Source organism: Ursus arctos, unplaced genomic scaffold (assembly GCF_023065955.2).
Source record: "Ursus arctos isolate Adak ecotype North America unplaced genomic scaffold, UrsArc2.0 scaffold_10, whole genome shotgun sequence".
Taxonomy (NCBI): Eukaryota; Metazoa; Chordata; class Mammalia; order Carnivora; family Ursidae; genus Ursus; species Ursus arctos.
This window is the reverse complement of record NW_026622764.1, coordinates 50476587-50503299: the sequence shown is the minus strand read 5'-3', so window position 1 is coordinate 50503299 and position 26713 is coordinate 50476587. Positions and strand designations below refer to the sequence as shown.

Here is a 26713-nt window from a genome sequence, read left to right as displayed (position 1 = left end):
GTTAACTACAGCATGAGGTAGTGAATATGAGATGAGACTGAAGAAGCGAACAGATAATGGATTATGAAGGGCTTAGAACAGCAGCAAAGATTTTCTGTGTTCACATCTTTAACATAATAATAATAGCAAGCAGTGAGCACATCATTTGATTGATTAATTAATCCTTATAACTCCTAGAACGCAACTGGGTTTCGATTTTAACAGCTTACTATCTTCCATCTTGAATACCCTGATATTATGTCTTCAAAACTAGAGAGCACAGGTACCATTTTAAAATACCTACTTCTCTTTTCTAATTTATTTATTTTTTAAATAGAAGCTGAAGGAGTCGAGAATCACAGGAATGATGATTGAAGGGGGAGGGAGCCATGTTGAACAGGCTTAGAAATCATCTGACTAACCAGTCTGGCATCTTGAAAGATCTAAAAAATTAACAGTTTCCTCCAGGGTGGAGTAAGAAATACAAGCTGGGACAGGCTTTACCCTTTGGAGAGCGGGTGGAGGATGAGGTTGGAAACCTATTTCAAACATGAGATTCCTATAAGTTCGTTTTTTTTAAAAGCACAGCTTTGAATAAAGAAATCAAAGTGAATAAACAATCTCAGGTTCGACTGGCCTATTATTAGAATATGATATTCTTGCCTCACAGTCTGAGAAACACCCTATCTATGACTAGACATCAGATGAATGTACCTTCAGAATGAACTTTCCTAAAGAGAAATTTCCTGTTGGAATCAGTCAGTGACTAGGCCACAGAATTAGTCATGTTGTTTAATTTGTTTAAGCATATCATTAACAAGAGTGAGCTTTCCAAAAGCTGGGGTTGAAGGTAAAGGGTCGTTAGCATTCAACACATATACTCCAAAAAATGAAGTGGTGATTTATAAAATGAATATTCCAGTGTTTTCTTGGTATTAAAGATAACCGTAGGTTGGGCTTCTCAGTGAATAAGAGAAAAACAGACCAGTTATCCTGCCCTCCCCTCATGGCCAGTCCCCCCCAAGGTTCTTCAGAGATAAAGTGTGGAAAGGGACAGTGAGCCTCCAAAGTCCTATGAAGCTTTATCCCAAACCATGACGCAGTCCTTTGCTGTGCTGAGGTGGGCTAAGGTAGGTCTAGAGTCAAAAGCCTTCTTTCCTTACTACTCTCATGGTTAGGAAAGAGTAGTCCATAGAAAATAGTCCCCATTTCCCAACCTCTCCTTGACTCATATCCAGCTCTGTCCCTCCCCCACCACAGAAGCTAATCTTGTCAAGCTCACCAGCATCCTCCATGTTGCCAAATCCAATTGGCCCTTTCCTGTCCTCACCTGACTTAGCTTTTCAACAATACTTGACCTTTCAACGCACTTGATTATTCCCCACTTTTTAAAATACTTCCTTCTCTTGACTTCTGTGTTTACAACGAATCATGATATTATACTCATTTAGTTTTCTTCCCACCAACTGGACTCTCCTTCTCAATCTCCTTTGCTCGCTCCTCTTTTTTGGCTCAAACTCTGAATGTTGATAAGTCCCAAGACTCAGTTTTAGGCCCTTTCTCTTCTCTATCTACACCTTCTTCCTAGGTGCTCTTGTTGGGTCTCATGCCTTTGCATTTCAATTATATGCAGAAAACATCTATATTTATATTTCCAGCCCTGACTCTCCCCCAAGCTTCATTCTCATACACCCACTTGGACATTTGACATCTCCAATTAGATATCTAATATGCGTATGAAACATAACATATCCAAAACAGCTTTCACCTATAACCTGCTTCTCTTTTAGTTCCCCTATTCCGATTGAAAAAATATCAATATTCACATAAAAGCTCAAGGGAAAGACCTGAAATGAGTCCTTCCCCCCCCCAACTCCTATATCCAATCTATGAGCTAGTTCTGTCGACTTTTCCTCTAAAATTAATCCATTTCTAGCTCTCCCTACTTTCCCCTTGTGTGAGCCGCCATGATGATCTTACTTGTTATCGCACTGGTCTCCTAACTGGTCTCCCTGCTCCCACTATTGCCCCTCCTGTACAATCCATGTTCTAAGTAGCAGACAGACAGAATGGTTTTGTTAAAGCTTAAATCAGGGGTGCCTAGGTGGCAAAGTCAGTTAAGCCTCTAACTCTTGGTTTTGGCTCAGGTTGTGATCCCAGGGTCATGAAATTGAACCCCATGTCGGGTTCCATGCTTCGTGTGGAGTCTGCTGGAGATTCTCTCTCTCCCTCTGCCCCTGCTCCCCGCCACCCTGTCTAAAAATAAATAAATAAATAAAATTTTAAATGCATAGATCAAATCATGTCAGGTATCTGCTTAGTATTTACTAATGGTCATGAACACTACTCTGAAAATATTTGAAATTCTAAAATTCTCAAGGTCCTTTTACTGTCTCCTGCCTACATCTCTAATCTCATGTCATACCAACTCTCTGTTAATTCTCTGCATTCCAACTCCACCGTCCTTTTTGTTCCCCAAACATGTCATGTACCTTTTTGTCATTTTTTTTACTGAAGTATAATTGACATACAATATCCTTTTAGTTTCAGGTTTATATCATAGGGATTTTTTTTTTTTTTTTGAAGATTTTATTCATTTGACAGAGAGAGAGACAGCAAGAGAGGGAACACAAGCAGGGGGAGTGGGAGAGGGAGAAGCAGGCTTCCCGCTGAGCAGGGAGCCTGATGTGGGGCTCGATGCCAGGACCCTGGGATCATGACCTGAGCTGAAGGCAGACGCTTCACGACTGAGCCATCCAGGTGCCCCGTATATCATAGGGATTTGATCTTTTTATGCATTATGACAGTCCCCACAATAAGTCTGGTTGCCATCTGTCACCACACAAAGTTATTACCATATTAGTGACTATATTCCCTCTGCTGTACATTACACCCCCATGACTCATTTACTTTATAAGTGGAAGTTTATACCTCTCAGTCCCCTTCACCTATTTCACCCATCCCCCCAATGTCTGTCATATCTGGTAACTGACAGTTTGTCTTCTGTATCTATGAGTCTGCTTGTGTTTTGTTTGTTCATTTGTTTTGTCTTTTAAATTTCACATATAAGTGAAATCATATGTTTTTTGTCTTTCTCTGTCTGACTTATTTCACTTGGTTCATATTGTTGCAAATGGCAAGATTGCATTCTTTTTTATGGCTGAGTCATATTCCATTATATATATCTCACATCTTTTTTATCCATTCACCTATCAATGGACAGTTAGGATGTTTCCACATTTCGGCTATTGTAAATAATGCTTCAATGAGCATAAGGGTATATATATATCTCTTTGAATTGATGTTTTTGTTTTCTTTGGATAAATACCCAGAAGTGGAATTACTGGATCATATGGTAGTTCTATTTTTAATTTTTATTTATTTTTTTTCTATTTTTAATTTTTTGAGGAAGATCCATACCCATAGTGGCCACACCAATTTACATTCCCACCAACAGTGCATAAGGGTTTCCTTTTCCTCACATCTGTGCTATTTTTTTGCCTTTTTGATAATAGCCAATCTGACAGATACGAGGTGGCTATATCGATGCGGTTTTGATTAGTATTTTCCTGATAATTAGTGATGTTGAGCATCTTTTCATGTGCCTGCTGGCCATTTGTATGTCTTCTTTGGGAAGAATGTCTATTCAAAGCCTCTGCCCATTGTTAATAGGGTTGCTCTTTTAAATATTAAGTTGCATAAATTCTTTCTATATGGTGGATACTAACCCCCTATTGGATGTATTGGAGACTTTGCACAAGCTGTTCCTTGTGTGATCCTCTTTCCCCAGTTTTCACGTGGTTGGTTTCTTTTCGGTTAGTGTCATCTCCCCTAAGGGGCTATCCCTACCACTCAAACTAAAGTACTTTCTCAGTCTCTCTCAATCATTCCCCCTGTTTTATAGTCTTCACAGCACTGATCACTGCCAAATATGTTATTTGTTCATTTGTTTACTAACTTTTGTTTACTAACTGCTTCCCTTTCAGACTGTAAGCATCATATAAGCACATGCCTGGTCTTGTTCACTGCTTTATTTAGAGTGGAATGCTCCAACGACTCTGTGCAAAGTGTATGTGGGCATAGGGATTTACCCCCACCACACGTGGGGGGAAAGGAGAGCAAGGGCCAACATTCCTCTGATTTTTGTTAGGTCAGAGGGGAGGAGATCAGTACAACAGTGGAAGAAACCTTTTTATAACCTCAAGAAGCTGCCGCCCATGAGTTATCCACCCAGGAGCCATGGAATGGGGGGACTCCGCTTCTCGAGGTCCCCACATGATCTTACCATAACTCTCTAGCCACAGTGCTCAGAGGGCACCTTGCATCCTTGGAAGCACCTGAGCTCCCTCTTCAGCAGGGATTCTAGTTTCCTCTCTGAGATCTTCCCTCTGCCTCTGAATCATGTTCAGTCCGGTCACCCGCCCTCACTGCAGAACAGTTGAATGCCCTTGCTTCTGGCAGGTCTCATCCTGAAAAGCAGTTAGAACCAGCTATGCACTCTTCCCCCTTTCGCATGGGGACAGCCTGACCACTAAGATCTCGAGCCATCACCCCTCTGGATCTTTGTCTCCTTCAGCTCCTGTGGTCCTGTCTAAAGCTAAGACTGTTTCCTGGGCAACAGCTCTCTGTGCGTTTGTAACACCGGGGCCACTCTGCCAAAGACAGCCCACTGTTTCTTTACCAGCCTGGCTCCCCATAGCCAAGACTTTCAAATACAGGGAGTTCTTTTAGTAATACTGTTGATGGTTCGTTTTTTCATGGTCTAATTTAGTCTTGCCTCTGCCCAAGAAGAAACTACTTTTGCTATGTGGCAAGTCTGCCTATTCTTTTGTATCTGATCACTGATGAACTTTTCATCACCCAGGACCCTGAAATCCAAACCACAATCTAGCTTATCTAACATCCACGGAGGACTTCATGAGTCCTAATGTCAAATCACACGGAGAAGACTGGCCTTGTTGCTTACTTCTCTGCCAGCCTCCCCACATAATTATAGAGAGCAGAGGTCTATAACTAGAACCACCCTGAGAGCTTATAGGTTCAGAGAGACCAGTGATAAGCCCCAGGTATTCCCACAGTTGAACATTACCCTGGCTCCTTCCTCGATCCTGGATTGGCTCTAAAACGTTGGCAAAGATAGGAAAACAGTAAGAAGTATTTATAACAAGGAGCATGATCCAGAGCAACCAATCCAGAAGCACTTGGAATTAACAATTAAAAGGTCAAAATTCACACACACTAAGACTCTGTTTATCTGAGGGTGACCAACAGTGAGCATATGGAATTCTACTACTTTACAGATGACGAGCAGTAGGTAACATGCAAGCAAGACAGACAAAATTAGATAAAGGAAAAAACTGTCTAGAAGACAGAACTTTAATTTAATTTTGTCCATGGAAATACATAACATCCTCAAAAGAGAAGGATTCTAGGCATACATATAAATTCCAGTGACGTTCCTCTGCTCCTCCAGTGACACACGAATGCCTACCGGATCAAGTTCAAGCTCTTTCGTGTGGGTTCCAAGACCTTCGGGAACTAAGCTTCACTCATGCTCCCTTTTTAGATTATTATTTGCTCACTAGCATTCCCAGATTCCGGAATTTCCTAAAGGAGAGAAAATTTTAGTTGAGAGACCAAGAGGAGGATGTTAAAGTGAACAGCAGTCATTCACAGCTGTCCCAATCTTTTGAATAACCTTTCCACCGTGTGATAATTCTCCATATTGTATACCTTCCTTCCCTGAGTCCATAAAGCTCCATTTCCCAGCCTCTCTGGTCTCTAGGCTTCAGACTGGGACTGAGGATACACCAGTAAGACATATTCACGGGAGACTGTGATCCAGGCTCGTGCCAAGGGGTGGGTCCAGCCATTGGCAGTGTGGTCCGTGTTAGCAGCTTGTGTGGTGGCTTTTAACTGGATTCCTGATCCTGAGAAAAGCAGCAGCTCACTTGGGAGGCCAGTTCTGCGATGGGGTTCTGGGACTTCTACCTAGAGTTCATCACTTTAGCCTTTAAGACAAGCTATCTGTATAACTTCATAAATCCCTTTACACTTAGACTAGCTAGAGTGGATATTTTTGTTTGCAACCAAGGACCTGTCCAAGAGAGTTGCTTATTATTTTAGTTTGACAAATAAAAGTATTTTAAGAACAAACCCATTTCCCTTCCATTCAGATGGCATCATAGATTCATGCCTCCTTACGACTTTTCTTCTCTGGGGATAAAAAGGCCAACTGACAATTATTATTCAGAAGTATGTAAGTGGGAGGATGCAGTGAAGTGAGACGTGGCCCAGGGAGAGTTCACGAACGTGGCTCCAGAGAACAATACTAGGTTCCTCTAGACAGGCTCAATAAAGGCAAATAGCAGAGCCATCTCACTTCCTCTCTCTTTCCCTTACTGCTGTCCTCTGAGCAATACCAGCCTGACTTCTGCAGTTGAGCTCCCAAAGGAAAGATCTCCACAATGAAGACAACTTGTCACCACCAAGTGTCTACATAATCTGTTCAACTGCTACAGGAGTTTATCATCACACAGTTCTGAATTCATTAGCCTTGATGGTTTGGAAATTTATCTCCCATTAATGTCTTCTCCTCTAAGATCCTTGTCTTAGGTAGAACAAGAAAAAAGAAGAAAGAACCAGAGAGATCATAAGGAGATGATAGAACTAGGGAGGTAAGGAAAGAAAAGCACCAAGAAAGAGAAGGAAAGAACATATTTCAAGTCTAGGGAATATCCCAGACCAAATTCTCCTTTCTCTTTGCAGCACTAACTTATATTTTCATGTTTGCCTCCAGCTTCTGGGGGATTGGACCCTCTGTTCCCTACCTGGGAAGGGAAACTAGCAAAAATACTGCTCACGGGGTACTATGTTGAAATACTTAATTCTAATAGCCGTCATTTAGGTGGTAGACTGATTTCACAGATTCCACCTGAATGAAGCTAGTGGATGGGCCGTTTCCTTGAGACTGCCTTCCCTGGCCCCTGAACTCAGGTTGATCCTCTTTACAAGCGCACACGGCACCTTATATGTGTTCATCTTAGTACTGATCATTACTTGAAATAAATAACTAATTGTGCAGGAAGACATTCTCTACTATCACCATCACTTCATTGCAGAAAGGTCTTTTTCTATAAAAATATTTAGAAAGAGACAACCTTATTTTGAGAATAGAAAAATGTTTTCAAATGTAGAAAAAAATCAAACCTTAATCTTAAATATACACTGTATTTAATTGTTTTTTGATACAAGTTTTTGACTTTGGCATTTTATTGGGCACTGCAATAAGGAAGAAGAGTTCAATGTTCTCCTTATTTTAGTAGTGTGGTTTGTAAAAGTGTTTACCAAAGGATTTTGATCAAATGGATGCCATAGTCTCACATGATCCAAAAATACTCTGGGTGAACTGAGAAAGGCTATGGAACAACTGTCCCCGCAATTTGACTGCTGTGCCTGACTTGTCCTCAGAGCATCAAGCCAGGTGTCTGGCTGGCCAGGGCGGCAAGAAAAATGGTACAGAAGACTCTCTGCCTGGGGCTGCCCAGCTTAAGCTTCCCATGGCCCCAAACAGTCAAAAATCCAGTTCAGAGGGATGCCGTGGGCCAGAAGACAAGGGCATGAGTTGGCAGTAGTATGGGACGAGCGTTTGAAGACCACCTTGTTCAGTCCCCCTAACTAATCTCTACACATGTTCCTTTCACTCCATTCTCCCTGGGTGTTGAGTTAGGAGCTTGTACTTTATTCATATCTAGTTTAGAAGTTTTAAACATGTTCAGTGATTTTTCATCTTCGTCAGCCATTGTGCATAACTATGATATTTTCCAATATAATTTCAAAGTTTAACAGAGGTATTTATAATTTACTTCGGCAGATGCTCTGTAAAGATCATAAGGCTGTTCTTAGTTTGTGCATGAATTTATAAATGGCTTTACCATTTGTTGGAAGAAACATAAAAACAACCTCTCTTAATTCCATATTACTATGCTTTCCATTCTAAGCTTGACTTCTGTAAGACTCAATTGACTTCCATACATCAATTCAATAAAATTAATTCAAATAGTAAGCACGGTTTACAAATCCGACGTTACTAGAACATAACTAGCTCTAATCTTAAGATTTATCAGAATGATTTTAAAGGCCTTCTTCAATAAATATAACAATTTTGTACCTGGCAATTGCACACCAATATAAAGATCCAAACGATAATGACTGAATTGGCTGTTACGTCTTCACAATCAAATTTCCTCAGAGAAATATTCAAAAATCATCCCAAAATAGATGCCCTTAAAAACCACTTGATAAAATTCAATACCCACTCCCAACAACACACTGAATAAACTAAGAAAAGAGGGAAACTCTCCAACTTGTAAAAGGATATCAATCAGAAATAAAGACAAACACCACACTTAACATTTATCCATTAAAACCAAGACAGCAAGACAAAAATGTTCACAATTACTGCTACAGACTATTTTTTTTTTACAAAAATCAATAGTAATAATCAGTTGTTCTCTTCAAAAATCCTATTCATAATGGTAACAAAAGATATAAAATACCTAGGATAAATAGAAATGTATAAGATTTATATGAAGAAAACTATAAAATTTAGCTAGAGAGCATTTAAGAAGATATGACTGTATCTTATTCCTGCATGGCAAGGCTCAAATATTATATATTTAAATGTTTATGTTATTATAAATTATTTATATAAATGTTACTTATTTAATGTTAATTCTCATTAGGTTGATTTAGAAAATCAACTCCTAAAACCATTTGGTCACAGCCATCCACATAGACATTAACATCCTAATACATTTAGAAGCAACTTATGGGACAATATATACAGTATGATGCCCCATTTCAAACAAGCAACAAAAACCTGTGTGTGTCCATATATACATGCATACCAAAGGGCTTGGAAAGCTGCACAGTAGACTATTAGCAGGGTTTTATTAGCCGAAGAAAAAAATTCTAAATATCAACATCAATGCAACCAATTAATAAAACCAATCTATTTATATATATATAAAATCTATAAACTTATATATGTTATATCACATCTAATCAATCAATATAATCAATAGCAATTTACCCAATAAATCATGTACTAAAATTTTATATTTATCAAATATCCCTTTCATGACATACCAAAAAGTTGAAGCTCCTTTTAAGAATCTTTTGTTTTCAGGTTTTTTCTTTTGAATACTTTGAGGATTACTTAGCTAATTTATTTAATATATTTTAGGCAAACAAGGAGACTTTGAATTACTAATTGGAACAAGGACCAATACTCTCATAATAATGAAATCAATCAGAGCATTTCACACTTCTTTGTCATCTCCTTTGTCTTTTTTGTTTTTTGACATGATGACCAAGAGGAAACAAAGACTGAGTATAACTGAGATCATTTTCTCTGATAAACTATAAACGAGCAATTAGAATGATACTTGATGATATATACCAAAATGAACTTGAATTGATTAGGGAGTTGAATGAAAATAATCAATTTAGCAATTGCTTCTGACCAAAGAACTAATTTTATAGCGAAAAGAGTGGTGCAGCGGCCCCATGTCCATGGAATTCACTGATCTTCCCAAGTCCCCATTGTCTAGAGGCCTCTAGGGACGCTGACATGGTACAAGGTTGGAGTGCTGCCTCATAGGATGGAGTACATGCTTTGAACCCACGATCGAAGTGACCGATATATAGTGGTGTTTCTCCCATAGGCAGGATGCCCGGTCCAGGAATCAAGGTGTGGGGATGGGGATCTATACTCTCACCAGCACATGCAGGAACCCACAAATGTTTGCTTCCCACCCCTGCAGCTTAAGGTTCTGCTGGTCTAAGGTCATCGTTCTCAAGGAAGTAATAGTTCCTTCAAAATATACAACAAATTTTTTTTTTTTAAATTGAACTGGCAGTTGAGACTGGCACCTGACCATTGGGAGTTCCACTGAATTAACCTGCAAGGAAGAAATGAACAACACAGGGGCCTCCTCCAGCCTAACCCGCTAAGAGAGCAGTAGGTATCTTTAAAAGTTCAGCAGTAATAAATATCAAATCCTAAGAGAGTTGATTTAAAATTTAAAGCAATTCAAAAGAAACCTATTGACCCAAAGAAACATCTCTCCAATTCAATCTGTGAATAGTGTTGCCAAAGAAAAAGAGAAGAAAATTATCACAGAGATCATACTGAAAGAAATCACTGAAACTACTTGTCCTCAGTTATGAAAGAACAGGAAATCTCTCTTGAGTATCTGGAGAATTATTCCTGGATATCTACCTGTCAAGTTCTTGAACTATACAGACATGTGATGTTTAACAGAACTAGATAGAGAAGAGAGAGAGCTATCATTCAAAGATTCAGAGTAAAAGATGTTTAAACTTATATAATAAAACATAATCAAGTCCTAAGAATAAAATTACCATAGATCTCTTAAAAACACTTGATTCTCACTACAAACCCATCATGATGCCAACATGCTATTTTTTTTATATATTAGTTGATTTGTTTGGGCTTTTGGTTGTTGCTTGTTTTTCTTTAAGGCAGGAGAAATCTTTTGCAAACGTAGAGCCTGAAGGACTATTTTAACACAATCTGCATCTACAAGATAAACTACAAAGGATTGGGGCTATAGCAAGGGACAATAAGCTTGAGTGATTTAGGTGACGATCACAGCAACAGTAATTAAGTATCTTAAGTAAAGTATTATTGTTACAAAATCTAAGACACAAAAAGAGAACAATGAAAATTGTTTCTGAACCAAATTTAAAGTTTGAAAATACTACCAAAGGACAAACATAATCTTGATCAATACTAAAACTTCATACACACGGAGCTCAATAAATGTTAAATTCCTTCTTTTCTTATACCAAAAGAATTTGGGAAAACACAGAGAAACAAAGGAGAGGTGAGGAGGGGAAACTTGATTTTTATTAAAAAAATAAAGACAAAACATATTGGGAAATTCAGAAAGCAATTTTATTGATAAACTGAAGCCAGAGTTGGTTTTTTGTATTACCAAAATTATTCAACTATGGGCATAACTCGGCCACATGAGAGAGAAACCAAATTTAATAATCTAAAACAAGGAAAGATCTACAATAACTAATGTGAAAAGTGATAGGAGACTATCATCTGCAATTTGTACACTAATTTTTAAATCTAGGTGAAAATTCCAGATATAAAGCTTCCGTGATATAAAATAGAGAATTCTTCCATTGTTTCGGGTCTCAAAAATCTTTCCCTCCCTACAAGTTTGAGACATAGTCAATTACATTGTTTTCCCTTTGTAACCTAAATTACATTGATTCTGGCTTCTTATAAAATATCGTTTGGCTCTCCCAAAGTTTTGGAGGGTCCCCAGAAGGTACTTCTAGGCAGGTGGGATCAGTCCAAGTTGTTGTCACCTTTGCTTATTGTCAGGCTCTGCTGATGACATTGCCCTTGCCCTTCCAAGGTGCAGATCTTCTCAAAGCTCTTGGTGTTAGGAGAAATTGGCATATTTGAGTGAATGGCAGCTCTCTTCCACCTGAGTAAGGTCTGATAAGGGATCCCACAGCAAATTATCTGGGGTAGAGGTATTACAGCTTAAGGTCCCTCTTTTGGTTTGCAGACAGCTTTTTTCCTTCAGGGCACAAACTCTCTGTCCTGGTTGAGACTCATTCATGTTGTGGCCACTACTCTCTTTTGACTCTCGAACTCTCTACCTCATAGCACCTGACGTCTTTTATGGTGGGCTCTCTGCCCCAGGGCCCATGTTCTTCTAGGCACTTATTACCTTTCATCACAGCCCCTACCCTCATGACTCACTCACACGTCAGTTCTCCACGTGTCGACACCTGTGTCTACAACTCAGCAAGATTTCCTTTCTCCCCAGGAATCTCCTGGCTTCCATACAAGCCAGTGATGCACGTAGAGATGAGGAGGGATAGGAAGTACCACCGATCCCCACCTACCCAGTGAATTCAAACTTCAGCCGGGACCTAACTGACGTGCCCTGCATATTCATGAGGGCCAAGTCAGGAACACAGCTACCACTCTAGGTATTTCAACAGACAAACCTTAGTACAACGATAAAATGCAGGTCAGAGTGCTATAAACACAATGCTCAACAGAACCATTCTTAATAAATGAACTCTTTCACCAATGAACTCTTAAATGCCAATCCAGCAGAAGTTTCTAGCATTAACATACTTGATCTCTTTGCAATAGCAGCTGGCCATCTGCTTCCTCCTGAACCTCTCCCCTTGCTTTGTTTCTCTGATACTTTTCTGTTCCCTTACCTGTCCAACCACTCTCCCAGGCTCTTCACAACAGCTTCTACTTCCACCTAACTTAACGCTTGGTAACTATTTGCTGAATAAATTAAATCAGCATTGATCACCAAAAAGATTTATAACATGATAGAAACAAACTTTTTTCTTAATTTTTTCAAATCTTTCACCAAAAAAATTTTAGGCTATGAATGCTTAAGTGCTTTGTGCCAGAGAGTTATTTGTTTATTTATCTAGTTAGTTAGTTAGTTAGTTTACTCTGCTGAAGAGGAAACCCAAGTCTGGAAGGGAAGTCATGCACTTACACCTACCAAGCGAGTGCAAATCAAAGATCCAGCAGCGCTTACACAAGCCTGATTCCTGGTTCTGAGCTCTGGTCCAAGACAATGGTCCCTCTTCAAAAAATAAGCAAATAAATGTTCCCAAGGAAGTGACAAAATGTCATCAGATATTTTTTTTTTCTTGTCATTTCCTTCTTTCTGTTTTAATTTACTTATTTGTTTGTTGGGTGAGAAAGAAGTTAAGAAAGAGCCATCTACAACACGCATAGGTCTATCTTGCCCATTTCTTTTTCTCCTCCACCCCTAATAGTATTTTTGGCTTTGAACAGTAGCTTTCATTTAAATAGGCTTAATTTAGTGAGGTTAGGATATAACACACTCATTTATCTGAACATGTTTAGCTTACTCAATAGTATACTTAGTTATTTTATAGTATAACATTGGATTTTTTCCCTATAAATACCTATCTTATTCTGTAGTGGAAAACATGAATTCCCAATTTAATTGACTCTTCATACATTACTTGAATTATTTTAGTGCTAGATGGATGGGTTTTTAATAGTCTTTTGGACTATGAAAAAATAATAATAAAAATGAGGTATGATGGCTCCATAATTTGACAGTAGGCCTTCAAGGCCCACATGATCTGTGCCCACCCCCACTCCTTACCGCTCTGGCTTTGTCTCCTTGTGCTTTCCCCTCACTCATGCTGCTGTCCGTCGCTATACCTTCAATGCCCAGGCATGTCCCACCTGAGGACCTTCACGAGGGCTGCTCCCTCTATCTGGAATGTTCTTTACTCAAAAGCCCTTATGACTCACAACCTTGCCTCTTATAAACCTTTGCTCAAATGTCACTTTTCAAAGAAGCCTACTCTGACTGCCCTATTTAGAATTGCAACCTGCTCCTCCCTCCCCGGGCACGTGGGATCTCCCACATACCTTATTCTGCTTTGCTTTTTTCTGTAGCACTTGTCATCTTCATACATTCCATGTAACATTTACGTTCATGCTAATTTCGTGGTTTTCACGGTCATTGTACAGGAATTTGGAGCTGAGCTCGAGGTTCACTCCAACTCTTGAGAAAGGTGAGAAGGTATCACCACCTGCTTACTCTGCTCAGAAAGTGTCAGCCAAGGAGGAAGGAAGATGCATTAGGCTCAGGATTCCAATCTTCCAAAGGGATGGATTTTCTGCATTTTCAGAGCAAGCATTTTGGCTATAACTTCCTCAGCATTATGACACCATGAAAGTCTCGCAACCTTCCAACAGAACAGCCTGCTAAGTTACTAGGAACACCTTTAGCAACAAGCCTGACACTGCTAACAGAAATTGTGAGCCCTTAGGAGCAGGAACTCCCTCTCTGGGGAGCATCCGTTTGTATCCATTCGCAGGTGCTCTGGTCCTTTGGGAGGAAGGTGAGGGAAGCGGTGCCATTTGCTTTGGTCTCCTGTCCTTGCCAGACACACATACAAGCAAATATTACTTCTGCCTACTCTCTGGAAGATTTGTAATCAGAAATATTGGGAAAGACGAAGAAGAGAAGACCCCAAACCCTGATTATTTTAGATGACACAAAAATTATTAAGACTAGATTATATAACCAAATTTAGTACTACTTCATGAAAATTACACAGGAGACGATATATGATATTCAATAAATGGTACTGAAACATTTGAAAAAAGATCACATTATATCCCCACCTTACACCTTACACTTGAATAAATTGCAATAAAGTCTAAAATAGAGAAAGAAAAAAGCAATATAAGGACATATAAAGTAATATTCATTTATTATTAGAGTGGAGTAAGCTATTCCTTGATGTCATGAAAGGTAGAAAAGTAGAGATTTGAGAGATTTTGTAGATTTTACTCTAACAAACATTAATGTATTTACAGGGAAAAAAAAGACATAAGCAGAGTTAAAAACAAAGCAAATCAAGAAAACTATTCAAAATAGGCCTCATTTCTCTCACATATAAAGATCTTGTACAAATCAGTAAGAAAAAAGAATGTTTAATAGAAATTAGATAGTCTCAGGTAATTAATGAGCAATTTACACAAAAAAAGAATCTAAAAGAAACCAATTTCTAGCTTGACAAATGCCTAGTGCTGATGAATGTTGTAGATAATTGATGTTCTTAAATGCTTTTGGGGAGTGTACATTGGCACACATTTTTAGAGACAGTGTGGCAATAAGAACCAAACTGTAAAATGGATATGCTCTGTGAGATAGCAATTCTATTTCTAGCAAAGTACACTATGGGTATCTCATATAAATAATCAAATATGTTCTTGTAAGTATTCTCATTGTTGCTTTGTTTGAAAAGCTGAAACTTGGAACTACTTAAATATCCATCAACAGTGGACTAATTAAATAAACAATAGCATATATGGAGACAATGACATATTATGCAAATGTGAAAAGGTATGAGGTAAGCATACATATCCTGATCTGGAAAAATATCCCTAAAATTTCACTGACTGGAAAAAACAAGTTATAGAACAGAGAGAATGGAGGGATTGCACTTGCGGGCAAAAAAGGGATATCTATAGATGTGGTAGAATAATCCTTTAAAGTATTTATGATTCGTCTCCTGTCCCACCATCACCACTAGGGCCATTACCTTCCACCCATGACAGGCAGCACCGGGCAGCCCGGGCGTCAGGGGAGCAAGGCCACATGGAACAGAGAACAAAAGAATCAATTCTCAGCTTTTCAGTTTCAAAATAGACCTTCTGAAACTCTTGGCAGAGACAATAGCTTAAACAATAGCTTTGAAAAAATGAATGTTGATATAAGAGCCAGTTTTTCTGCTTGAGACTGGATAAAATATTCCAAGAGAGAAAGGAGAAGCAGAGAGGAGAGCTGGTGGGAACCATCCAGCGATGAGGATCAGTCAGCATGCTGCCCACCTTGGGCTGAGCCCAGAGCGTGGGGGGTCCAGTTTCCTGTCTAGGGCTCCCACAGAATTTTCTTTGCTGTCACGGCACAGGATAGAGGAGAGACAGGTATAAGGTATGCCGGGCAGATGGGCCTGGGACCACTTCACTCACTGGCTGGACCCAGTAAGCAGCGTCTGGTTTCCCTTAAAGAATCAACAGCAGTTGAGACCTCTGGGCCAGCAAGAGACAACATCATCAGCAGACGCAGCTTCAGCTACCTGGCTTGTGCCAGATGCCAATATGGAAGACTGACAGGCAGCAGCAGCCCAGGGCCAGGAGTGGTGGTGGGCGCCATGATAGATGCCTGTGTGTTCAGAACTGACGGATAGCTGGCCATCTCCTCTGCAAAGCCTCTGTTCCATCCCCCTGGAATCTAGCACAACAATCCAGGGCAGACAGAAGGAGAGGAAGTTCCTCACTTGACTGAGAAAACCTTGAAATGCCTGCATTTCCCTTGCATTGACAGATATTTTCTGCCACTTGACAGAACTGGGACTCAAAATAAAGATTAAGATGTTATTTTTTGTTGTTGTTGTTTGTTTAAGATTTTTTTTAAGTTATACTTTTGCACTCCTAAATGTGGTGTCCTGAAAATAATCACGCCTGCTATGTATAAATATCTGCTTGTTTATAAATTCAGGAAGGTATTTCAGAAATTTAACAGGGGACAACTTCGGGAGTAGACATGAAGGGATGGGGACATTAGGGACTTTTCAATTCTGCACTATTTGAGTTTCTGAGCAAGACTTTTATCATAAATCTTAAAGACCCCAACCGTAAAATGCTCAGAGTATATGAAGTCAAGCAGACAGATAAAGACATACTTGCCGTAAAGCATGATACACACTCCGTTCCAACGCCCACAGAAACACACAGGAGACAGGTCACGTGTTCCTTCGAGGTAACCATGCCAGGTTCAGATGAATCTTTGAGGCCCCCAAGGCTGGTGGTAGGTCCAACATCCGCTGAAAACAACCCCCATTAGGACTGTTCCAGATGTTCCCTGAGACCCAGTCTGTGAGAAGAGAGTGAACTAAGAATTACATTTTTGACCTAAATCTAGGCAGAAAGGAAAAGAATACTTGAGCAATCCAGGTGTGATCAGTTCATGCATTCCTTTATACTGATCCATGCAAAAGCCTGCAAATGTCATTCTTTTTCAAAGAATTTTTTAGAGTTTTAGGGGAAAAAACTTGAGGGGAAGGTGGAGAGATTTCCCATACACCCACTGCCCCCACACATGCATAGTCTCCCGCATGATCAACCTCCCCCATGGGTGGTTACACTGGCTACAACTGACGACCCTACAAGGACACATCATCATCACCCAAAGTCCATAGTTTGCCGAGGATCTGCTCTTGCTGTTGTACATCCTACGGGTTTGGACAACTGTATAATAACATGTATCCATCATTATGGTATCACACAGAGTATTTTCACCGAATGTAATTTTTTAGAAAAATGTTTAAGGATTTTATTTATTTATCAGAGAGAGAGAGAGAGAGAGCACAAGCGGGGGAGCAGCAGGCAGAGGGAGAGGCAGGCAACCTGCTGAGCAGGGAGCCTGATGCGGGACTCGATCCCAGGACCCTGGGATCATGACCTGACCATAACCAACTGACCATAACCAACTAACCATAACCAACTGAGCCACCCAGGCGTCCACCAAATGTAGCTTTTAAAAAATATATCTGGGGCGCCTGGGTGGCAGAGCGGTTGAGCGTCTGCCTTCGGCTCAGGGCGTGATCCTGGCATTCCTGGGATCGAGCCCCACATCAGGCTCCTCCGCTATGAGCCTGCTTCTCCCTCTCCCACTCCCCCTGCTTGTGTTCCCTCTCTCGCTGGCTGTCTCTATCTCTGTCGAATAAATAAATAAAATCTTTAAAAAATAATAAAAATAAAAAATAAAAAAAATATCTGATTGGAACCAGTTTTGCAAGTAAGTGCCCCTTACATTGATCTGTATCCTTGAAATAGTTTTCATCATGTGAGTTCCCCAGGGTGGTATATGTGAGAGAGTGGAGAATATGTGTCCTTAACTACGGCACTTAGATAGTTCACAAGATTTTATTTATTTATTTATTTGAGAGAGAGAGAGGGAGAGAGTGGGGGAGGGGGAGAGAGGCAGAGGGAGAGGGAGAAAGAATCTCAGGCAGATTCCCTACGAAGCAGAGAGGCTAAGGTGTTGCTCAGTCTCTGAGATCCTGACCTGCGCTGAAATCGTGAGTCGGATGCTCAGCCGACTGAGCCTCCCAGGGGCCCTGCACTTACACAGTCTACATCGTGCCTCTTTCCAAGAGTGCTGAGTGGGGATACCATTTGTAAAACTTTAAACAATGGCAGGAAGTACTGTGTTTTTATTACTATTACTATTATCATCAATATTCTTCTTCCTGGTGGGACTGGGGAGGGTGAAAAAATGAAAAGTATCATTTGAGCAAAATTCAGAAAGATACCTGGGAGAAATGAATTCCAAGCTGAGGGAATAACAACAGCAAAGGCCACGATGTGCGAGCCTGAGGCATCTGAGGAGAGCAGGGGGATACACTGGTCACAGGGCTCATGGGGAGCCGGGCAGGAGGGCGCCATTTCACGGACTCAGGTTTTACCCTGAGTGAGATGGGGAGAGATGGCTGTGCAAATACAATTCAGACTTGAAAATCGTAAACAGGCTGCTATGATCCGAGTAGACCATCAGTGGCAGGGGCAGAAACAGTCTTTTAGAGGTTAGTGGAACATGCAAATTCTGGGCGAGGCAAAGCATTTGTCTTTCCCATCTGGTGTTCCTAAACTGTCTTCAGGTGTCTTATTTCTCTTTACGGCAGGCTTCATTATTCATCATAATTTAATCTCACCAAATAAAAATGGTCAAGGGGGTAGTAAGTGGGTGACTAGCCCACAGAGTCTTTTACTAACCCTCTAATGTTCATAAAATAACTTCTTGCTGTCATGACTGAAAGCTACAGACAGGAAGACCAGCAAGATAGTGGTCAAGGCAGCATGAATGAGAGAGCTAGGAAGGGACCAGACAGCCTTAAAGGATGCAGTGGGGACAGAGGAGTCTGGGTTCACCAACTAAGTCTGTGTAGATAGCTAGAGGAGTTCAGAGGCACTCCCTGACAATTCAAAGACGTAAAGCCATTTTTAACCAGCTTATTATAATTGTATTTTGAAAGCACTGGGCTTCTGTGGAGATTCAGGGATAGCCCTTTGTGCATCATGATGTTGTTTCAGGCAGTAGAATTATTGCAGGAAATCATAGTTACTCAGAAGAGGAGGAAATACTTTCCCCAAGGGTTGCCCTAAATAGAATAGGTAGTGAGGAGTGATACGTTCCCTGACACTGAAGAGCTTCAAGCCAAAGCTACAACGACCGCTTGGAATCCATGTGCGTCCATCCTCTTGGGCCACCATAACAGAAATCCATAGCCTGGGCAGCTTAAACAATAGAAATGTATTTTCTCACAGTTGTGGAGGTTGGAAGTCCATGATCCAAGTATTGGCAGGTTTGGTTTCCTCTGAGGCCTCTCCCCTGGGCTTGCAGAGAGATGGCTGCCTTCCTGCTGTGTCCTCACATGGTCTTTTCTCTGGGTGTGTGCATTCCTCATGTCTTGGTGTGTGTCCACATTTCCTCTTCTTGTACAGGAACCAGTCAGATTGGATCAGGGCCCACCTGTATGACCTCGTATAACCTTAATCACCCCTTTAAACACCGTACCTCTAAATATAGTCACATTCTGAGGTACTAGAGGTTACAGCTTAGACATATGGATTGGCCAGGGCAGTAGGGGGTGGGGGTGGGTCAGGGGAACTGTCACACAATTCAGCCCATAACACAACAATTCTGTATGGCTTTAAGAACCACAAACACACACAACTAAAAATGGATTTGTACTCCAAAGGATAAGCATAGAAGAACAGAGATGAAATTTAAATGCACTAAAATACATTGAAAAGCAAAGCGAAGCAAAAAAAAAAAAAAAAAAAAAAAGCTTAGTAGTAAGTGAAAGAGAACCATTTCCCCAAAGAGTTAAATCACCGTCAAATCATTTCAAGCCAGTGGTAAGCTGGGTTAATTGTCAAATCCTTCAGCAAGATCTAGTGGGGGAGTTAACAGCAGTTATTATCTTAAAAAGAACACATTCTTTTGAAATGCTATTATGTTTGAGAAGCACAGAAAAGGTTTCCAAGGAGAGTCCCTTTTGTGTAATGATGCAAATTGAGCTGAGTGGTATGCATCATTTCTGAGGTGACATCTGTGGGTAAGGTCAGAAAAATCCAAAGGCTGCCTAGCATGTGAAGGTAAACTTGCCTGAAAGGGAAGAACTGAGAGCTTGCCAAGATGGGCCACAGAAAGCTTTGTAAAAGAGAGATAATGGGGGGGAGATGGCAGGTTTTAGAGCCTTGCAGGTTTCCTGCTGTTTATAGACCACAGATCCAAATACAGATGTATTTTAAATTTTTAAAACATTCGTTTGGTGCGAAAATCCTTCTCTACAGATAGTCTGCTTCAGTGGAATTGGCTAGAAAAGGGGTATCTGTTAACCCCATACATCGGTTTAAAAGGAAATGATTTGTGCCAAAGAGTCCTTGGCTATCTAGATTTTCTGAATAGAAACAAAAGAACTTCTGGAGAAAGAATAGTGGAATGAAAAACATTAAAACGGAAGAAAAGAAAATTGAGTTACAAATTATTAAAAATTAAAAGGCAAAAGGAAACAAATCAAGAGAGAAATATAAGCATGTGCTATGACTAATTCTGACTTGTCCTAAATTACCATTTTGTTTTCTGGCACTAATGCCCTGCAGACCAAGAACTTAAAGCCCACTTACTTATGCTCTATTACTATTATTTCTCCTGAGATTGGTATTTGGGTAGTATGAAACTACTGAACATTTACAAGTGCCTTGGCAGTGAGTTTTGTGTTTTTTTTTTAAAGTGTGAATCCATTAAACATCTGCCTTTATTACATTTGTAAATGCACCCTGAGTCTAATAAGGTTCTGGATGCATCCAGGCCATGCATCAATATCTCTAAGTGTCTAGGTGCCACTGTGAGAACTTCATAAATAATTATGTGCTAGGTTATCACATTCGCTAGTGAAGCTTGTTCTCTTTAAAGTTGTTTCAAGGAAATCATCTGCGAAATGCCAGTAAAGGATTCATCGGGGGTTTTTTAATACCCCCTGAACCTAGCCAACGTTGGCTCCTGTCACCCATACTCCATCTTGCACACAAACGTCCTGAGAGGAAGTTGAAAACCGTTCGGTGGTGGCGTCTCTGTAGCTTGTCATCGTCACTGTCTCACAGGTACTTTATTCTAATTGCAGCCCCTGAAGAACCATTCTGTTTAGCTCAGAGCAAGTCCGAGTCAGAGTAGCACAGTCCCAAGGAGGGGCTTGGGCTCGTCGTCACCTCAACATGAATGGAAAAAAACAAGCAAAGAGCCCACCCTGGGTCTGTGTCTTACTTTGCAGATGATTTTTCAATAATATTCTACATTTGCAATGTGCTCTTCCAATTTTGTACTTTCACAAAATGAAATGTGTGACAGTAGGAAAAGCCACGACTAAGAAAAGCAATGGTGGCCAAAGGTCTGTCTTCCTCCCTTTCTTCCATATTTCTTTCTCCTCTGCCTCTCTCTCTCCCCTCTCTCTTCCACCTCCACCCCATCTGCTTTTACAGATTTTACATAATGTCCGTTTTAATCTAGGCCCTGTGTCAGGGCACTGGCATTAGAGATGCAAAGATGATTAAGGTAAAGCAGCAATGATAATTCAGTATAGTAAATGTGATGGCTGCAGACTGGATACTCAGAGCGCGTCTGAAGTTGGGTACTCCCACCCTCCGGAATCAGAGCCTAAGAGGAATATTTGGAGCGGGTCATTTATTTGGTGGTCTCACCAGGTAGCAGGGCTGAGGAAGTGTGGAAGGTGAGCAAGGAGAAAAGCTAACAGAGAGCAGCAGTGGGCTATTGTAATTTGGGCTGCAGTCCCACTGGAAATCCCCTGAAGAACTATGTAGGAAGGACCTCAGATCACCCCTTGGAGGATCTACTGGTTCCCGCCCCCTATTAATTGGGAGCTGACTCCGCACGTATTAGCTTCTGCCACACTTCCCCATTGCTCCTGCAACCAGGCTGAGCGGTTTCCTGTGGATTCCGAGAAAGCCCCAAGGCAGCGAAGTGCAGAGACGCTTCGGAGAGGAGTGAGCTGAGCAGGCACAGCCCACGGAGCCGTCCCCAGGGAGGCCAAGTGGATGTGGCACGGTGCGCCACAGGCTCTCTGCCACAGAGAGCAGCGGGGGCTCCTGCTTCTTTCTTGGGGGAGGAATGGGAGGCTTCCTGGTGGAAACGAGGTCTCAGCTAAATCTCAAAGAAAGAATAGGAGCAAGCAAAGGAGAAAAGGGCATTCTAATACAGAGAGGAGCTTGAACAAAAGAGGGAGATAGCGCATGTGGAGAAGTGCAAAAGTATAGGTTGGCTGTGAAGGAATAGAAAGAGATAAATCCAAGGGGCGCCTGGGTGTCTCAGTCGGGGAGGTGCCTGCCTTTGGCTCAGGGCATGATCCCAGGGTCCTGGGATGGAGCCCCACATCGAGGTCTCTGCTCATCGGGGAGCCTGCTTCTTCTTCTCCCTGCCACTCCCCCTGCTTGTGCTCTTTCTGTCAAATAAATAAATAAATAAATAAATCTTAAAAAAGGAAAAAAAAGAAAGAGATAAATCCAATGAGTTTTAGGCAGTAGACTGACAAGACTTGTTAAGGACAAATAGTGTTTTAATAGAAGTAAAAGAGCGAAAGAAGTTTCTGGTTCGGGTGACAAAGTAGGTGGTACAGGGGGAGGGACAGAGAACCCACTTGTATGGTGAGGAACACAATACGTTTGCTTTGTACACGAAATGTCTACAGTGTCTGTAGAACATAGAGGCAGGTAGCTGGATGTTTAAAAATATGAGTCCATTAGATGCTTGCCCTTATTGCATTTATAAAAGCACTCTTGAGTCTAGTTAAGCTCTCGGTACATCTGGCCATATGTTAAATATCTCTGAGCTCAGGGGAGAGGTGAGGGCCAGAAATACAGATGTACATAAACTCACCCTCAGGAGTTACTCAAGAGTTTAGGTATAAGTAAGAGCATGAAGGGATAGTATGTGAAATAACGAAAGAAGAGGAGAGGGTCATGGGCAGAACCTTGATGTTTAAATGGCAGGCACAGAGAGAGAACTCCATGATGGATACTGAGAGCCTACGGTTAGAGGTATAGAATAAAAGCCAAGAAAAAGTGGTAAAGTGGACATCAACAGAAAAGAGACAGTTAAAGAGAAAGAGGTCAACAATGTCAGACACCTCAGGCAGGTCAAGGAAGATAAAGGTGAAAAGTAACCTTTGAATTAGTGACAGGGAAGTTGGTGGTGGTCATAACGTGGTGAGACACTACTCTTCCTATTTCACACCAGGCCAAGGAGAAGGTGCTCTGTGTCCATTCTTTCACTTAAGCTTCAAATCCACGGTCTGAGTTGGTACTACTATTTTTGGCTGAGTTTGACAGATAAGGTGTGGGGGGCACAGAAGGATGATGTCATCAGGCTAGGAAATGGTGGAGCCAAGATTGACATCTAGGGCATTTGATTCCCAAGCCCAACATTACACTGTCACCCCCACCCCCACCACCCGATGGCATGACCTGGAGGAAGACACCTTTCCCGTGGAGACAGGAAGGGAGAAGGTAAGGGATGGGTAGAAGCAGATGTTTGTTGTATGGAAGCAGAGTAAGCTTTTGTAATTCACATCAGCCTCTGTTCTTTCTATGAAGATGTCCTGAGCAAAGAAGGGCAACATGAAGATATGGTGGGGAGACAGCACAGAGACAAAACTTTGGGATAACTGATTGAGGAAGGAGCAGACATCTCTAAATCTAGGACCTCAAAGTGCTTCTGCTTTTGAGAACTAGCTCATCTCCCATGCCATCTTTCCAGCTGCCATTGGATCAGCCATATTACGATTTTTACCCTATACAACGTAACTGCCTTAATAGCCACAGGTCATCTTCTTAGGCCGATGGGTTAAGCTATTCAGGATCCAGCATCAGGTTCAGTGCTGACTCCGATAGGCTAAGCTGTTGCCCTCACACACTGGGTGATGCAGCTTTCAGATGATGGAGCGGTCATGTCATCTATGAATTCCACGCACACCTGTATACCCTGTCCCTGCTAGCCAGTCTTGCCCAGAACCTTGGGGACACTCGATGGAGTCTACCTGGCCATGTCCACAATGACGGTGCAGCTGTGGTGGGATGGAGATGCTGTGTCACAATTTGACTTGACCTTCTGAAACCACCTCTCTTTGAGTATAAATTCTATAAAATATAAAAGTCTGAGGGATGTTGGTGGCTGTGGGGTTGCAAGAGAATCGGTATATAAAACGTATCCGCCCAAGCTCAGAACCACTTGGGAAATAGATGCAGACTCAGACTCTTGGAGATCAAGATATCATATTTATTACTGATCAAAGCCAGCCTGGAGATCTTAGCAGAGCATGTAATACACAGGCCTGCTTATGTTCCGCCCCTAAATTAAAGAGAATTACCCACCCAGTCACAGGCACAGCTGCTTGCGAGCTGGCTCCCTCCATGGGTGTCTAATCCTTTAAAACTTACTGCTTAGAGGAGCGGAAAATGTGTGCTCTCTACAGGCTGACTGATCGCAAAAAGAAAGGAGGAAAGATGCAGCTGAGCCACATAGAGTCAATCCCTTTCCCCAAAGTCACAAATCAGATAAATCCCACATTTGCTGGGGAGACACTGGGGAGTCAGGCTGCAGGGAAAGGCAGGGAGTGTTCCTTAATAGCAGCGCCTCCCCAGGGAAGCAGGAAAAGGAGTGAGAGTGACCCCCATCCCCCACCCCTCCCGCCACCAACCTCAGCACTGGGCATGTTCTTTCCAGGTGAACCAGAGAAGCCCATGAAGCTGTCTGAGAGAGACAGAGACAGAAACAAAGCAGATGAGATATGCAGAGAGAGAGCCCCGAGAGCATTTGAATCTCTGGTTTCAGTTGTTCCTCTTATTTGTGGATTTGTCCATTTTGCTGTATTCCACGGAAATCATAACAAAGTCCTCCAACTCAGGTCGTGGCCTTGTTCATTTGGCTATAACAGTATCCTCCATGCATTTTTCTCCCAGCAGTCAGTGAATTTGGACCATCATCAGAACCACAGCACTGCATACTGGAGGCTCTCTTAGCCTGGGCACCCTATAAAGCAAAGCCTCAAGCAAGTACTTAATGTGCAAGCAAGTTATGGAGGAGTGTGATTTAGAAAGCAGGAGTGAAGGACAGGAGAGCAAAGCAGGGAAGTGGGGAGAGCCAATGCAAAGATGTGTTCCTGGCAGCTCACCTGCTCCCTTACTGGTGATTTGCCTTGTGAAACTCAGGGCTGCCCAGCCAGGGGAAAAAGCAGGAAAATCATTTATCAATAGGCTCCAGGACATCAAAGGTTTGTCCCTGCCTTTGTAGGCTGTTGCATGCTGTGGGTTCCCACCATGTCCTGCCTCACCATCAGCAGCGAAGCCTAGGGTGGGGAGCCTGTGGCTGTCTGGCTGCGTTTGCAGGAAAATGGAGCGTGCCCAGAACTGGTCGTGCAACACCCTACAGGCTAGAATAAGAGATAGGTGAGTCCAGGAGAACTGAAGTAGTGCCCAAGGAGCATTAGATACAAAGTTGAAATAGATTCAACTATTACAAAGATGTAACATACTTGTCTTTTACAGATATACTGCACAGCTCTACTTGGAAATCTAAAAAAGCCCAACATATTCCTCATGCAGTTGTAAATAGATCTTCTTTTCTGATAGGTTAAAATAAAACCATTGGTAGATTATCATTGTAAATTATCTTATCTTTCATAATATATCAGGCTTTTCCTCCATTCTCTTCACCCCCACTGCCCTAACCAGTTAAGCAAAAGTTAGGTCTTTCTTACTGTCATTCAACATTTACCAAATAAAAAGAGTGTATCTAAAAACCAACCAACCAACCAACCAAAGATCCCTCCCCTTGACACAATTTACTAACTCCACTAAATGTATAATAAGAATACCGCCAGACTGCCATTTTAAGACCACCCCTAGCCTAGCGGGAACCCAAAGGAAGCATGTGAAAGAGATACTATGGTTGGAATGCGCAGTATTTAGGATTTATCCTAGACAGATCCTCTAGCAGCCTTAATACCACAGCAACTATGGACTCTTGGTTAAACAACTTTTTCTTTTGTTCCATCAGGTGTTAGTGGTTTCCTACAGTTGTCCACCTTTGGGTAAACACATCTTCCCCGTTAGGCTGTGCAACAATTTCTAACACCCCCTGTATTAAATCTCAGTTTGAATACCTTAAATGTCCTTTTCTTTTTTTTTACCCCCGAAAGTACACTAATATACATACACAGGTGTGAGTGTGTGTGCCTCTGTGTGTGTCTGTGGTTAAGATATATCCTTTTATTTATACTGGTAATATCAAACTGTTCATATTGTCCTGCATTTCAATGTTTTCAATTAATAATACATTTGGAAATCTTTCCATATCAGCTCATATGAGCTAGCTACCCCATTGATTTTAAGAGCTGCAAAATATTCTCTTGGTTGGATATACCGTCATTTAGATAACCAGGACCCTACTAGTGAGCATTCAGTTGTTTCTTTTTTTTTTTTTTTTTAAGATTTATTTATTTATTTTGGGGAGGGAGGAGAATCTCAAGCAGACTCCCCACGGAGCACAGAGCCTGATGCAGGGCTCGATCTCAGGACCCTGAGATCATGGCCTGAGCCAAAATCAAGAGTTGGATGCCCACTGACTAAGCCACCCAGGAGCCCCCATTTAGTTGTTTCTAAGGTTTTCACTATTACCAATGGCTGCAACGAACAGCCTTGCAAGTATATATTTGCATGCTTCTGCAAGCAGATTTGCAGAATGACATGGAATTTGGGGTTTGCTCCAGTTTTTAAAACTGTATTCAAGACCCAACCCCTGCCTTGCGGCCTACTTCTGGTAATTGGGTCACGGATCTGATTTTCCACTTGGGAGTCTTGCTTTTCTTTTCCCAGCACTCCAATCCCTAAAGAACTAAGACCCCGATTTGCTTTTGTTAGTTCCCTACAGGAGATTCAAATCCTGCATCTGAACCTCTAGGCATCTTGCTATCTTGCCACTTCCTAACAGACTTCTCTGATGTCTACTTGAAT

At 41.4% G+C, this 26713-nt stretch overlaps 1 long non-coding RNA gene across 1 annotated transcript; it reads right to left on the bottom strand.

The window, feature by feature from the left end:
• Nucleotides 1–5374: 5374 nt before the first annotated feature.
• Nucleotides 5375–19233, bottom strand: LOC130542995 (uncharacterized). The gene is made up of 3 exons (XR_008957971.1): nt 17941–19233; nt 16309–16499; nt 5375–5586 (listed from the first exon to the last, which is right to left on the bottom strand). It is a non-coding gene; the product is annotated as an uncharacterized LOC130542995 (long non-coding RNA).
• Between the last annotated feature and the right edge of the window lie 7480 nt (nt 19234–26713).